Here is an 11,379-nt window from a genome sequence, read left to right as displayed (position 1 = left end):
AGTGTGCTGACTTCCAAGTAGAGAATCATGTGAACCTCAGAGGCATCTTAGCCATTGTAGGCTTTGCCACATTAGTGCCTAGAGTTCCATTCTCTACTTTTGACTCCAGAGAGCACTGCAGAGGCTTCCTCAGAGCAGAAAAGAGGGGCTGCCTTCTCTCTTGTCCCTTCCTATGACATGCAGGTGAGATTGTGGGGGTGAAAACACAGAGACACACATACTTTATTATTATTATTTTAAAAACTTAGATGTACTTTTCCTGTTGCCAATTTCATCCTTCAGTAACATCCAGCATAGTTCAGAGCCCTGTGCCCCCGCCATCTGCTGATGAAGACCAATCTCTGCCCATGACATTTTGAAAGAGATTTGCTGTTATGGCTGACAAGACACATTGTGCCTTACCAGAACAAATAGCATTTCCATTTGAATTGCCACCTGAGGCGATGGCACCCCACTCCAATACTCTTGCCTGGAAAATCCATGGATGGAGGAGCCTGGTAGGCTGCAGTCCATGGGGTTGCTAAGAGTCGAACACGACTGAGCGGCTTCACTTTCACTTTTCACTTTCATGAACTGGAGAAGGAAATGGCAACCCACTCCAGTGTTCTTGCCTGGAGAATCCCAGGGACAGAGGAGCCTGGTGGGCTTCCGTCTATGGGGTCGCACAGAGTTGGACACGACTGACGTGACTTAGCAGCAGCAGCAGCAGCATGAGTTGCCCAGATTTTTGCTCCCTTCCTTGTGGCTTCCCTGGTGGCTCAGATAGTAATGAATCTGCCTGTAATGCAGGAGACCTGGGTTTGATCCATGGGTTGGGAAGATCCCCTGGAGAAGGGAATGGCAACCCACTCCATGCCTAGAGAATTCCATTGCCTGGAGAATTCCATGGACAGATGGTCCTGGCAGGCTATCATTCATGGGGTCGCGAAGAGTCAGACATGACTGAGAGACTAACGCTGCAGATGGTCAGAAGCTGACTGTATCACTGTTTAACTCAGATAGCTGTCCTATCTAGCTGAAAATTTCTATGTTGTCATTCCTTCTTCCCCTCAGCTTTATCTAGGTATAGCTGACAAATATAATTGCATATATTTTAAGTGTGAAACATTATATTTGATATACATGTAAACAATTTTATATACATTGCCAGAATCAAGTTAACACAGACATCACTTCACAAGTTACCTTTTGTGTGTGTTGAGAACAATGAAGACCTATTTTTTTTTTTTTTTTGAGGCAAGGAATATGACTTTATTTGGAAAGTCAGTTGACTGAGAAAATGGCAGACTAATGTCTAAAAATCACCATCCTGAAGATCTGTTCTTTTAGAAAACTTCAAGAATACAATATAGTATTAAGCATGATCATGGTACTGTGCATTAGATCCTCAGAATTTGTTCATCTTATAAGTGAAAGTTTGTACCCTTTAGTTAATGTCTTCCCATTTGTCCTCCACCCCAGCCCCTGGTAACTACCATGCTACTATTTCTGTGATTGAACATTTTTTTATTAAGAGTCCACATATAACGATACCACTCAATACTTTTCTTTCTCTCTCTGTCTTATTTCACTTAGCATAATGCCCCCCAGCTTCATTCTGGTTTTCAAAAATGATAGGATTCCTTTTTTTTTTTAATGGCTGAATACTAATCCATTGTATGTATGTCTCTATCTGTCTATCATCAATTACATTTTCTTTATCCATTCACTCATTGATGGACACTTAGGTTGTTTCCATGTCTTTAGCTATTGTAAATAATGCTGCAATGAACATGTGGGGTACAGATATGAGACTGATTTCATTTCCTTTGAGTATACACCCAGAGAAGGGAATAGCAATTCACTCCAGTATTCTTGCCTGGAGAATCCCATGGACAGAGGAGCCTGGCGGGCTACAGTCCATGGAATCGCAAAGAGTCAGACACAACTGAGCGACTTACACATACACCAAGAAGTGAGGTTGCTGGGTTATATGGTATTGGGTTGGCCAAGAATTTTGCTCGGGCTTTTCTGTAAGATGTTATGGAAAAACCAGAATGAACTGTTTGGCTAACCCAACAGTTCTATTTTTAATTTTCTCCCCCTATTTTTAGCCCCGTACAACCCCTCTGCTTTCCTTTGTGCTTGGTGCCCCTGAGTCTGGAGCCTCTGTAGCTTGCTTCCTGCAGAGAATAAGGCTGTGGTGTCTGGCAAGAGCCAGGGTTAAGTCAACCCCTGTCTGGCCAGAATAGGAGAAAAGACCTACTTGGAGAGAGATGTCGTGTTTCCTTGTCTGCCCAGACAGGGACTGTGGAGGCAGACTTTCACAGCTACCTCCTGGGGGACTGTCCCTCCAAATGTGACCCTGTCAGAGGTTCTATGCAGCAAACTGGCATAACTCTCCTGGGTACTGTGACTTCTGTAGACTCTCAGGTTGCAAATTTTATAATTTCTCTTGCTTCACTAAGTCTCACATCATTCCTTCAACTCTGTCTTTTCAAAATTAATGTAAATGCATTGCGTGCTGAAATCTCCCCATTGTCTTTATGGGTTAAGCTATTGAAAAAATACCCTTGCTGTATTTTATATGGATTTAAGTACGAAGAGGTGATAAACTCATGTTGTCAATACTCCATGTTTAACCGGAACTCTTTCTTGAATTTGAACTGATTTAGAATCCAGCAGTGTTATGATGCTGATTTAGCTCTCTCTCCAGAGAGACTTCTGATTTCTTGAGGGACTACCACAGTGGTTGTACTGCTTTACATTCCCACCAGCAGTATACAGGATCCCCTTTTCTCCACATCCTTGCTAACATTTGTCTCTTATCTTTTTGATACTAGCCATCCTAACAGGTGTGAGATGATATCCCACTGTGACTCTTAAACAGATCAACCACCAAAGGATCAGGAGCTAGAGATGTACTGCCAGCCTGGTGCAGTGAAGATGGTTCTGGGCCCAGGCTTATGAGAATATTAGGTGGTAATAATATCTGCGATGTCTGTGGGTCTCTTCAGCATCAATGGGCCTCAGTTTCCTCATCTATAGAGTGAGGGTGGATTAGAGATGACAGTCCTGTAAGGCCTCTCCTAGCTTTACAATTCTCAGATTTTGCAGAGCACCTGGAGATACTGACATTGACGTTTGGAGACTCCTTTGAGGGTTCTTTCCATGAGGTAGGCAGTGTGGAGTGCCGTAAGGAACATGTGCCTGAGGAAAATGAGCACAGCTATCATGCTTCAGAGCCTTACCCCAGCTTCTTTTTGCTTACTTTCCATGTTTAGTTTGAAAGTGAGATCCATGGTCTTACAGTACTTCTTTGATTCACTGCCAATATTTGCTGAAGCAAACCAAAGGGAGAGTTTAGGGTAGTGTACCAGTAGAGAGGGACAGATGGCAAAAATAGTCCTTTCACTTCAATTAGTGCACTGAGAACCCAATCTTTTCTTCATGGTGGAGAGGGGTCTTCCAGGAGATCTCCTCAGCTGTGGAGGGCTAAGGGCCCTGTCTCTCTGCCCACCCTTTTTGCTCCATTTTCTGAGCTGTTGGGAATAGTCCGTATCTCCTAGGATAGCTCTGGGATTAGCACATCCTGGCCTGGACCCATTTCCTCAGGAGGTGCTGGGGGGCCTAGACTCCAAGGTGCAAGCTGGACGTAACATACCAGATGGCCGGATAAAGTCATGTTGGCACTTGTTCCTGTGGCAAAGCTCTGGGGTGATGAATGGTGCACTAAACCGATGAACATTACATTAGAGACTTGGAAAGGTGTATTCACTTACTGATGGCAAATTCAGCAATAATTGGACACACCCAGCCACTTTTCAAGTGCTATGGGGTTAGCAAAAGCACAAAGCCTGTTTTGCCCAGAATTTTTTCCTCATAATTTTTAAACTTGTGTGCATCTTAATGGAAAATTAATCATATGTTTCAGATTTATTTACACTTAACTCATCAAAACGTTGTTTTGTAAGAGGGAGTCAAGGTCCAGGATGCCTTTTGAGTTTTTTTTTTTTTTTTAATAAGGACTTTTCTTTTTTCTTATAAACAGGAAACCATGTATCACTGAGAGAAAACAAGCTTGAACCCCAAAAGATTCAAGTTTGATTTGAAACTCAGGAGTCATGAACACCAGGAATACTCTGAGGCAAAATGGATTTCTCCTGTTTTATCCTTAGAAATTCACAGAGAGACAGCTGAGAATTTCAGCAGAACACTATCTATTTTCCTAAAGTTAGTGAATATCCTGCAAGGTAGCATACAAATTAGAAATGGTATAGCTTTTTTTTTCCTTTTTCACATCACTTGCTTTTGACACATTTATCAATACTTTTTTCCTGCATAAAAATTGGGTGAAGTATAAAATCACATCATAAGCAGAGATTTCATTTCATATCAAGTTTCTTAGGTAGCATTACAATTATTATCAAACAAAAAAGCAAATTTTGTGCAAACAAAAATAACCATTTACAAGAAAAACTGTGGCCTGATTTTCTAATTATTTTGTCTTTAGTGGCCATGTCTGTACAGGTAAAGTGGACAGGTGATTGGTTCATTTGTAGATGTCTGTAACAGACTTACTTCCCCTCCTCAAAGAGTTGAAGTAGTTATCACAAAGTATCTAAATATTAATGAACTCATTGTTTTGATAGCCTGAATTAGCATTTGTGTACTTTTATATACTTATATTTTTAGGCTTATATGCTTTGCTTGTATACTCTGTTTAATGTATGCTTTTTTACTTATGATAAGTATATGTACTTATATAATTTTAAGCTCTAAATATTTGACTTATATACTCTTTATTCACTTTTTACTTACTATTTTACTTGTATTTATGTACTTATATGTTATAGAATCTGGATTAGTAGTTATATTAGAGTTCATTTTTACTCTGTGTACATTGTGTCTATAGATACTTCATCATCCTTTTGGTATCAACCTGTTTATTTCCCCTTGGAAATACAGATTAACTGATTTAGTGCTAGAAAAGTTGAAATGAGCAAAGTGACTGACCATTCAACTGAGAACTCAACACTTAGTCCTTGGTCTTTGTAGGGGCTGGAGAAACCCTAAGAGCATTCACTTCCTGCTTGCCAGGGAGGTGACTCTAATAGACTGAGGCTTTGTCAATAGAGCCAAATGCTGAATGGGAAGTTTCTCCATGTCCAGTTTTCTGGAATACATGATATGAATCAGTCTTTCGTGAACCTGTCATTTTCTCACCTAAATTTTGTGTGTGTGTGTTTTAGTTGGAGGAATAGCTCCTCTAGTTCAACACCACCTGACTAAACTTTATACTCCTGCTACTATGAACCTACTACTGTGATTTTAAATATGGCTCAAGGTAAGACTAGGTTTATAGCTACATGTAACAGGTTGGATGGGTCTGAAAAGTATTTTCAACAATATCTTACACATTAAGAATTCTTGTTTTATTGCTAATATTTTATTGCAGGTTAAAAAAAATGTATAACTGGCAGAAACAACTTTTGGAAAAATGAGTAGATTAAAAAAAATGAACCACAGAATAAAGTTTATCAATGCCATGATCACAGCCAATGAAGTAACTGACTAGAAACTCCCCAGGTTCACATCCTTTCCAGCTGTTCAGAGGAACTCTATCAGATCTGCCCAGGAGAGCAATAAAGAGACTTGGTGGCAAAACACAACATAAATAATTGCTCATCCTGTGTGAAATGCCTTCCATCCGCTTTGGGAAAACCTCCTTGTGGCAGGAAGAAGCCAGGTAGCCTGGAATAAAAGAGTAAGTGGTGTCTGCCAAGCAGGTACCCAAGAGCCAGCTGGCAACCAGGCGCTCATGGGTGGAGATGCAGATTTGAATGGCAAAAGTCAAAGGAAAAACAAGGATTGCACCATCTTCGAACCCAGCACTTAATGGCTTCATCAAGGAGGCTGTGGGGGAATTCGGCATGTAAATGAAGATAAACAAACTTAAAAACAGGCTTTATAGGCCTGGAGTAGCATGTTAGCTATTATGGGGCTGCTGTTGATGCCCAAGGATGCGTCATTGTGGGTGATTATGGCTCTTGGAAGAGTGCAGAGCTAGGCTGGGCTTAGCTGGGGTGGTGGAGGTAAGTTACTGGACTCTTATGTGGAGGTTGAGCTCTTTTGACGATTCCTTTGTCAGACTGTCTCCACTGTATGCTAGTCACATCCGCATGCATTCTGAATTTGACCAAATCAGTCTGCATCAGCTGCTTAATGATTATATAATTCTATGTTCTTTTGTGAAAAAATTCAGAGAACATATATTGCATAGTTAAACTCTATGTCACAGTAGATATCCTCAAAAAGTGTGATTCACTTTCAATGTGTGTGTATGTGAAATTCACCTTTGAGTGCACATTGTTATTTTTCCAACTTTTTCAGATTTAAAATTAAAAAATATATTTTTTATTTTTGAAAAATGACATGGATTCCATGTGAGAAGAGGGCTTCTAGGCAATGAGAGTCTCCCTGGAAAATTTTCCTTTTTTGTTTAGGTTCATGATTACAATAAAAAAAATCATATTAAAAAAAATTTGAAACATAGAAAATACACAAGATTCTCCTTTCCTCTCCCTGTAATCTAAACAAAATTCAAATACCCATCACAATTGGTTTCACCTTTAAAGGGCCTTTACTGGAAGGAGCCAAAGAACTTGGTTCCTTTCCTCCTTCCCTGGAATGTATTCGGCTTTGTTCTTTGCAGCTGAGGCAATTGCTGTTAAAGAGAGTTTCAGTTTAATATGTAATTAATAGTTTGGCATTTCCCAAGGGCTTTCCTTGGGACCCTTTGTGTATCTGTTTTGTATTACAGGGCTCCCTTGCTAAGTATTTCCAGATCATATAGATTTAGATAAGACAAGTTCCAGAACTTAGAGTATTTTTTATTTTGACATTTACAGTATTTATTAGTGTAATGAAAGTAATATTTTGACAAGTCCCCAAGTAATAAATTGCAATATTCTCAACCCTTGAGTAGGTTAGAGTAACTTTCAGTGGCCAGTGACCACCTGTTATCCAACTGTTCTCCTTTCAGAGGTGTTAGCAAATTTGAAATACCTCAGGATCAGCCCTTTTAGACCGCTTTCTCATGATGGTAATTGTATTTCCCCTCAGTCCTTCTGGGTGGTCGGTGTGTCTGTCATATCTTGTTCCTTCATCTGTGAGAATTAAAGAGTTAGGAAAGGATGAACTACAACCCCAGGCAAATCACGTCCTTTGTGCCTGGGCTGAGCATGGGGCGTGCTGGGACCCTTGGTGTGTCAAGGGGAGCAGCAATCACCCCCAAACCATGTGTGTTAATCACAGCATGGGTCACCCCATATGTCAGGAGACAGGACTGAGCTGAAACATAATTTCAACTCAATCTGGGAACTAATTATGGTTCACTTGGATGTTTTGCAGGACAGTCCTTGGTGAAGTGGGTTGGGTGGGCTTTATTCATTCTCCCTTCCTCCCTTCTCTGTAGATCTTTGCTGTTCTTATGGAATTTATCTCATTTTGCAACATATAGTAATATATTCTACTAGGAACATGTGTCTCTATGCTCTACTGGGTCTGAGCCTGGGAAGGGACTCTTTTTCTCACTGTTCAATCTTCCCAGCTCTTAGCACTTTTCATAAATATTTTTCAAATTGTATCAAAAGTCTAAATTAAAGGTCAAACAGAACTTTGTGTTTTTCGTGGTAGTTAGGAAAATGCTAGCTGCTCATAACAAATAAACCACCAAATTGAAGTGGCTTTACACAAGAAAAGTTTAATTCTCATTCATGAAATAGTCCAGCATGAGTATGCCTGCTTAGCGCAGCTTCTTCCAAGTGGTGACTGAAGGACCCAGGCTCCTTTTGTCTTGCGGCTCTGCCTCCCCTAAGCCCTCAGAATTTTCTGCGTCTGGCCAGAGACAGAGAAAGAGAGTGTGGGAGGGGGAACAGCTGTGTCTTAATCACCTTGCCTGGAAGTGACATGCATCACTTTCGCTCATATTCTATTGAGAAGATCTAGTCACGTGGTCTTACCTATGGGGGTCAGGGAGACGGAGATGTCCCTGGCAGGTTTCTGCTTCTCAGTGGGGAGAAGGGGAAGCTATAGGAAGGGGAGCACATGTTTTTTGGAGGCCAGTTATCTCTACCATTGTTCCATAAGGTGAAAAGCTTGAAGAATGACGGAACCATACAAAAGTATATACTGAAGGACTTTAGAGCCATGATAACCCCACTCTCCACTTTACAATTGAGGATACATGGACTTAAAGAGGGAATGAGAGTTTTCCAAGTCCACACAGCTAGTTAATGGCCGAGCTGGGACTAGGCCCCAGGTCTTCTGACTGCCAGTCACTTGTGCAGCCCTGTGTACAACCAAAATGCTTGTGATTTCATTGCTGCTCAGGTACAGTTATACATCAGATCCTTGAGAACGGTGGATGGGGAGCTTTTTGTGGCAAGTTCAGTTGGGGTTGTTGTGTCACGCTTCCTTTAGGTATATTTAATTCAGTTTTCATGTTCCCCTTTTAGTCTTTCACTTCTGACTTAACAGAAGTCCCCTCTCCTTATGTTAACCAACAATAGTGTAAATTGACTGAATTTGGAGGTGAGTGAGAAATGGGACCATGATGTGAGTCATAAAGTGAAGTGAAGTGAAGTGAATTCGCTCAGTCGTGTCCGATTCTTTGTGACCCTGTGGACTGTAGCCTACTGGGCACCTCCTTCCATGGGATTTTCCAGGCAAGAGTGCTGGAGTGGGTTGCCATTTCCTTCTCCAGATGATCTTCCCAACCCAGGGATCGAACCCTGGTCTCCCACATTGTAGGCAGACGCTTTACCATCTAAGCCACAAGGGAAGCCCCGTATGGGTCATAGATGTAACCAAAGTGACTGGTGCCCATGGGAGAGGAGTCCTAGTGTTGTAAGATGAGGCTTGATGTGATCTGAAGGCTGCTGCTGCTGCTGCTAAGACGTTTCAGTCACGTCCAACTCTGTGCGACCCCATAGACAGCGGCCCACCAGGCTCCCCCATCCCTGGGATTCTCCAAGCAAGAACACTGGAGTGGGTTGCCATTTCCTTCTCCAATGCGTGAAAGTGGAAAGTGAAAGTGAAGTTGCTCAGTCCTGTCCGACTCTTCGTGTCCCTATGGACTGCAGCCTACCAGGCTCCTCCGTCCATGGGATTTTCCAGGCAAGAGTACTGGAGTGGGGTGCCATTGCCTTCTCCAGATCTGAAGGAGCATATGTCTAAAACCTCCCAGTGGTCAATATGAGTCTCTTCTTAAAATTTTTTGTCTTTACAGGGTTGCTAGAAAGTTCTTGTTAAAATACACTTATAGAAATTACTTGGGTAATGAACAAGCATTCAAAGCTATCTCTTTACTGATTGATTTGTCATCATGTAGATCAGTAAATGAACAGGAGCTTGAGGGAACAGGACTGAAAGCAGATAAGTTTTGAGAATGAAGAAGAGACTGAAAGGTTGTGAAGGATGGGATACTTTGGGGAGGGCATACTGGAGTGGCGGGCTGTGTTAGTGATGGAGGGTCATTTTTTTTTTTTTTACTTATTATTTTTAAGTGAAGTCCAGTCGACTTACAATGTCATGTTGGCAAAGATTTGAATGAAGGCACTGGGTGACTGGGAGATGATGGGGGAAAGAGAGTATGATCTAGGAAGGTCAGACAGCACCAATGACAAATTTATCAGTTCTTCTCTTGATAATGATGGACTGACTATCAGGTAGCAAAGCGTCTTATTTGGACCTGGCTTTATACTCAACTGTGAGTACCTCTGGGGCAGTGACTTAACCTTTCTGGGCTTCAGTTTTCCAGAAGTTTCATAAGCTTTCCTACTTATAAAATAGGATGGTGTACAGACCATTAGTCTTCTCACTGTGTTATCTGGGGACTTGGGGGTCTTGGTGGATATGCTTCTGGGGATCACTGCAGGGATGTCTGTGAGGGTCAGGTAAGTGGTTGCTGCTGTACGCTGTCACTCCCACCCCAATCAAATTCACTTTGCTCTGTTTTGTATTGAATTTCTGCAGAAACGTTTTGTTTGAAGGACAAGTTATGGGTCTAAAAGAAAATTTTGGAAAGCACTCAGCCTAGACAATTTATCAAGTTTTTTCTAGTTCTGACATTTTTGGTATCTGTGATCAGTATTCAAAACCTTCAAATCTAGGGGGCTGTATACAGGCCGGATCATAAATGCCTATGTTCCCAGTCCTCAAGAGACTGTAACTGAAGACTCACGACCGGTAGGAATTTGGACACTATTGAATGCATAATAACACTCATTTATTGAGGTTTATGGATAGTCTGGCTCCATTCTAGACATTTTACATAACTGAATACTTATATCCCCAACAATTTAATTAGATAGATACTACTACTCTTACCATTTTAAAAGTGAGGAGACTAAGGCTCAGATAGATAGAGCAACCCAGCTCAAAACAAACAAAAAACCAACCAAACGAACAAAGAAAAAACAGGGCTAGGATCAAGTCTCAGCTCTGACTGCAGAGTCCACTCTTCTTGGTTCTCATTCTCTGACCTGCGGATTCCCTTTCATGACTCTTGACTCTTTTGCAGGCTTCCTCCACCCTCTTGGTCCCCAGCTGGCTCTTCCATGGTAGGAAGACTTCCTTTCCAGGGTGGCTGTCAAGGCGACCTAAGTTCTCACCTGGGGCACAGATTCCTCACTAAGAACGGTGCTCAGACCAGGGCAGTCTGCCTGGTGAAGGACCCACAACTTACAGGCTCACTGAGATCGTAGAACTCCTGAGGGACAGGGAACGCAGTTCACATGGCACAGGGCAAGGAGCTGGATTGTCCTAAGAACACCAACCTCGTTCCTCCCGGGTAAAGTGTGGCCAAGATTCCTGTTGTAGATAATGAGAAACCATTTAAAAAAACAAACCAAACATTTAAGTTCTAAAATAAGCCCCATATATTGAGAAGCACCTGGAGTTTTCTCAAAGATTTTCAGTTTTCCCCAGCCTTTTGCTTCTAACTCAATGTGTTTTTAATGCTGTCAAGCTTAGTTCTGTTAGTAAATGCCACTCGACCTGCAAACTAGTTGTCCAGGAGCAAAATTAAGTTGAAGGTGGGTGTGTAATCTACCCTGCCTCAGCCCACTTCAGTGTTCGTGAAAGTTTTAAGGCTCATCCTATCTCCCCGATGCAGGCTCTTTGAATAGCATATGGTGATGAGTTCCAGATGTTAAACTACAGAGAGCTTCAGGGTCTTATTTGCTGTGGTTCTGAGTGAACAAATGTATTTTTTTTTTCTTTTTGACTAAAAGGCTAAATAGCAGGTCATGTGTACCTATGCATGCAAAAAGGTATTCCTATTTTTGAGCAGGTGGAATGCACCTGAGGACTGTAAATATCACTGATTAATATAGT

General features: G+C 41.6%; 1 long non-coding RNA gene across 1 annotated transcript; it reads right to left on the bottom strand.

The window, feature by feature from the left end:
- Nucleotides 1-10,295: 10,295 nt before the first annotated feature.
- Nucleotides 10,296-11,118, bottom strand: LOC129626446 (uncharacterized). Its single transcript, XR_008701967.1, has 3 exons — nt 11,041-11,118; nt 10,730-10,854; nt 10,296-10,655 (listed from the first exon to the last, which is right to left on the bottom strand). It is a non-coding gene; the product is annotated as an uncharacterized LOC129626446 (long non-coding RNA).
- Between the last annotated feature and the right edge of the window lie 261 nt (nt 11,119-11,379).

The sequence above is a fragment of the Bubalus kerabau genome, chromosome 14, assembly GCF_029407905.1.
Source record: "Bubalus kerabau isolate K-KA32 ecotype Philippines breed swamp buffalo chromosome 14, PCC_UOA_SB_1v2, whole genome shotgun sequence".
In the NCBI taxonomy this organism is placed as follows: domain Eukaryota; kingdom Metazoa; phylum Chordata; class Mammalia; order Artiodactyla; family Bovidae; genus Bubalus; species Bubalus kerabau.
This window is presented reverse-complemented; position numbering and strand designations above follow the sequence as displayed.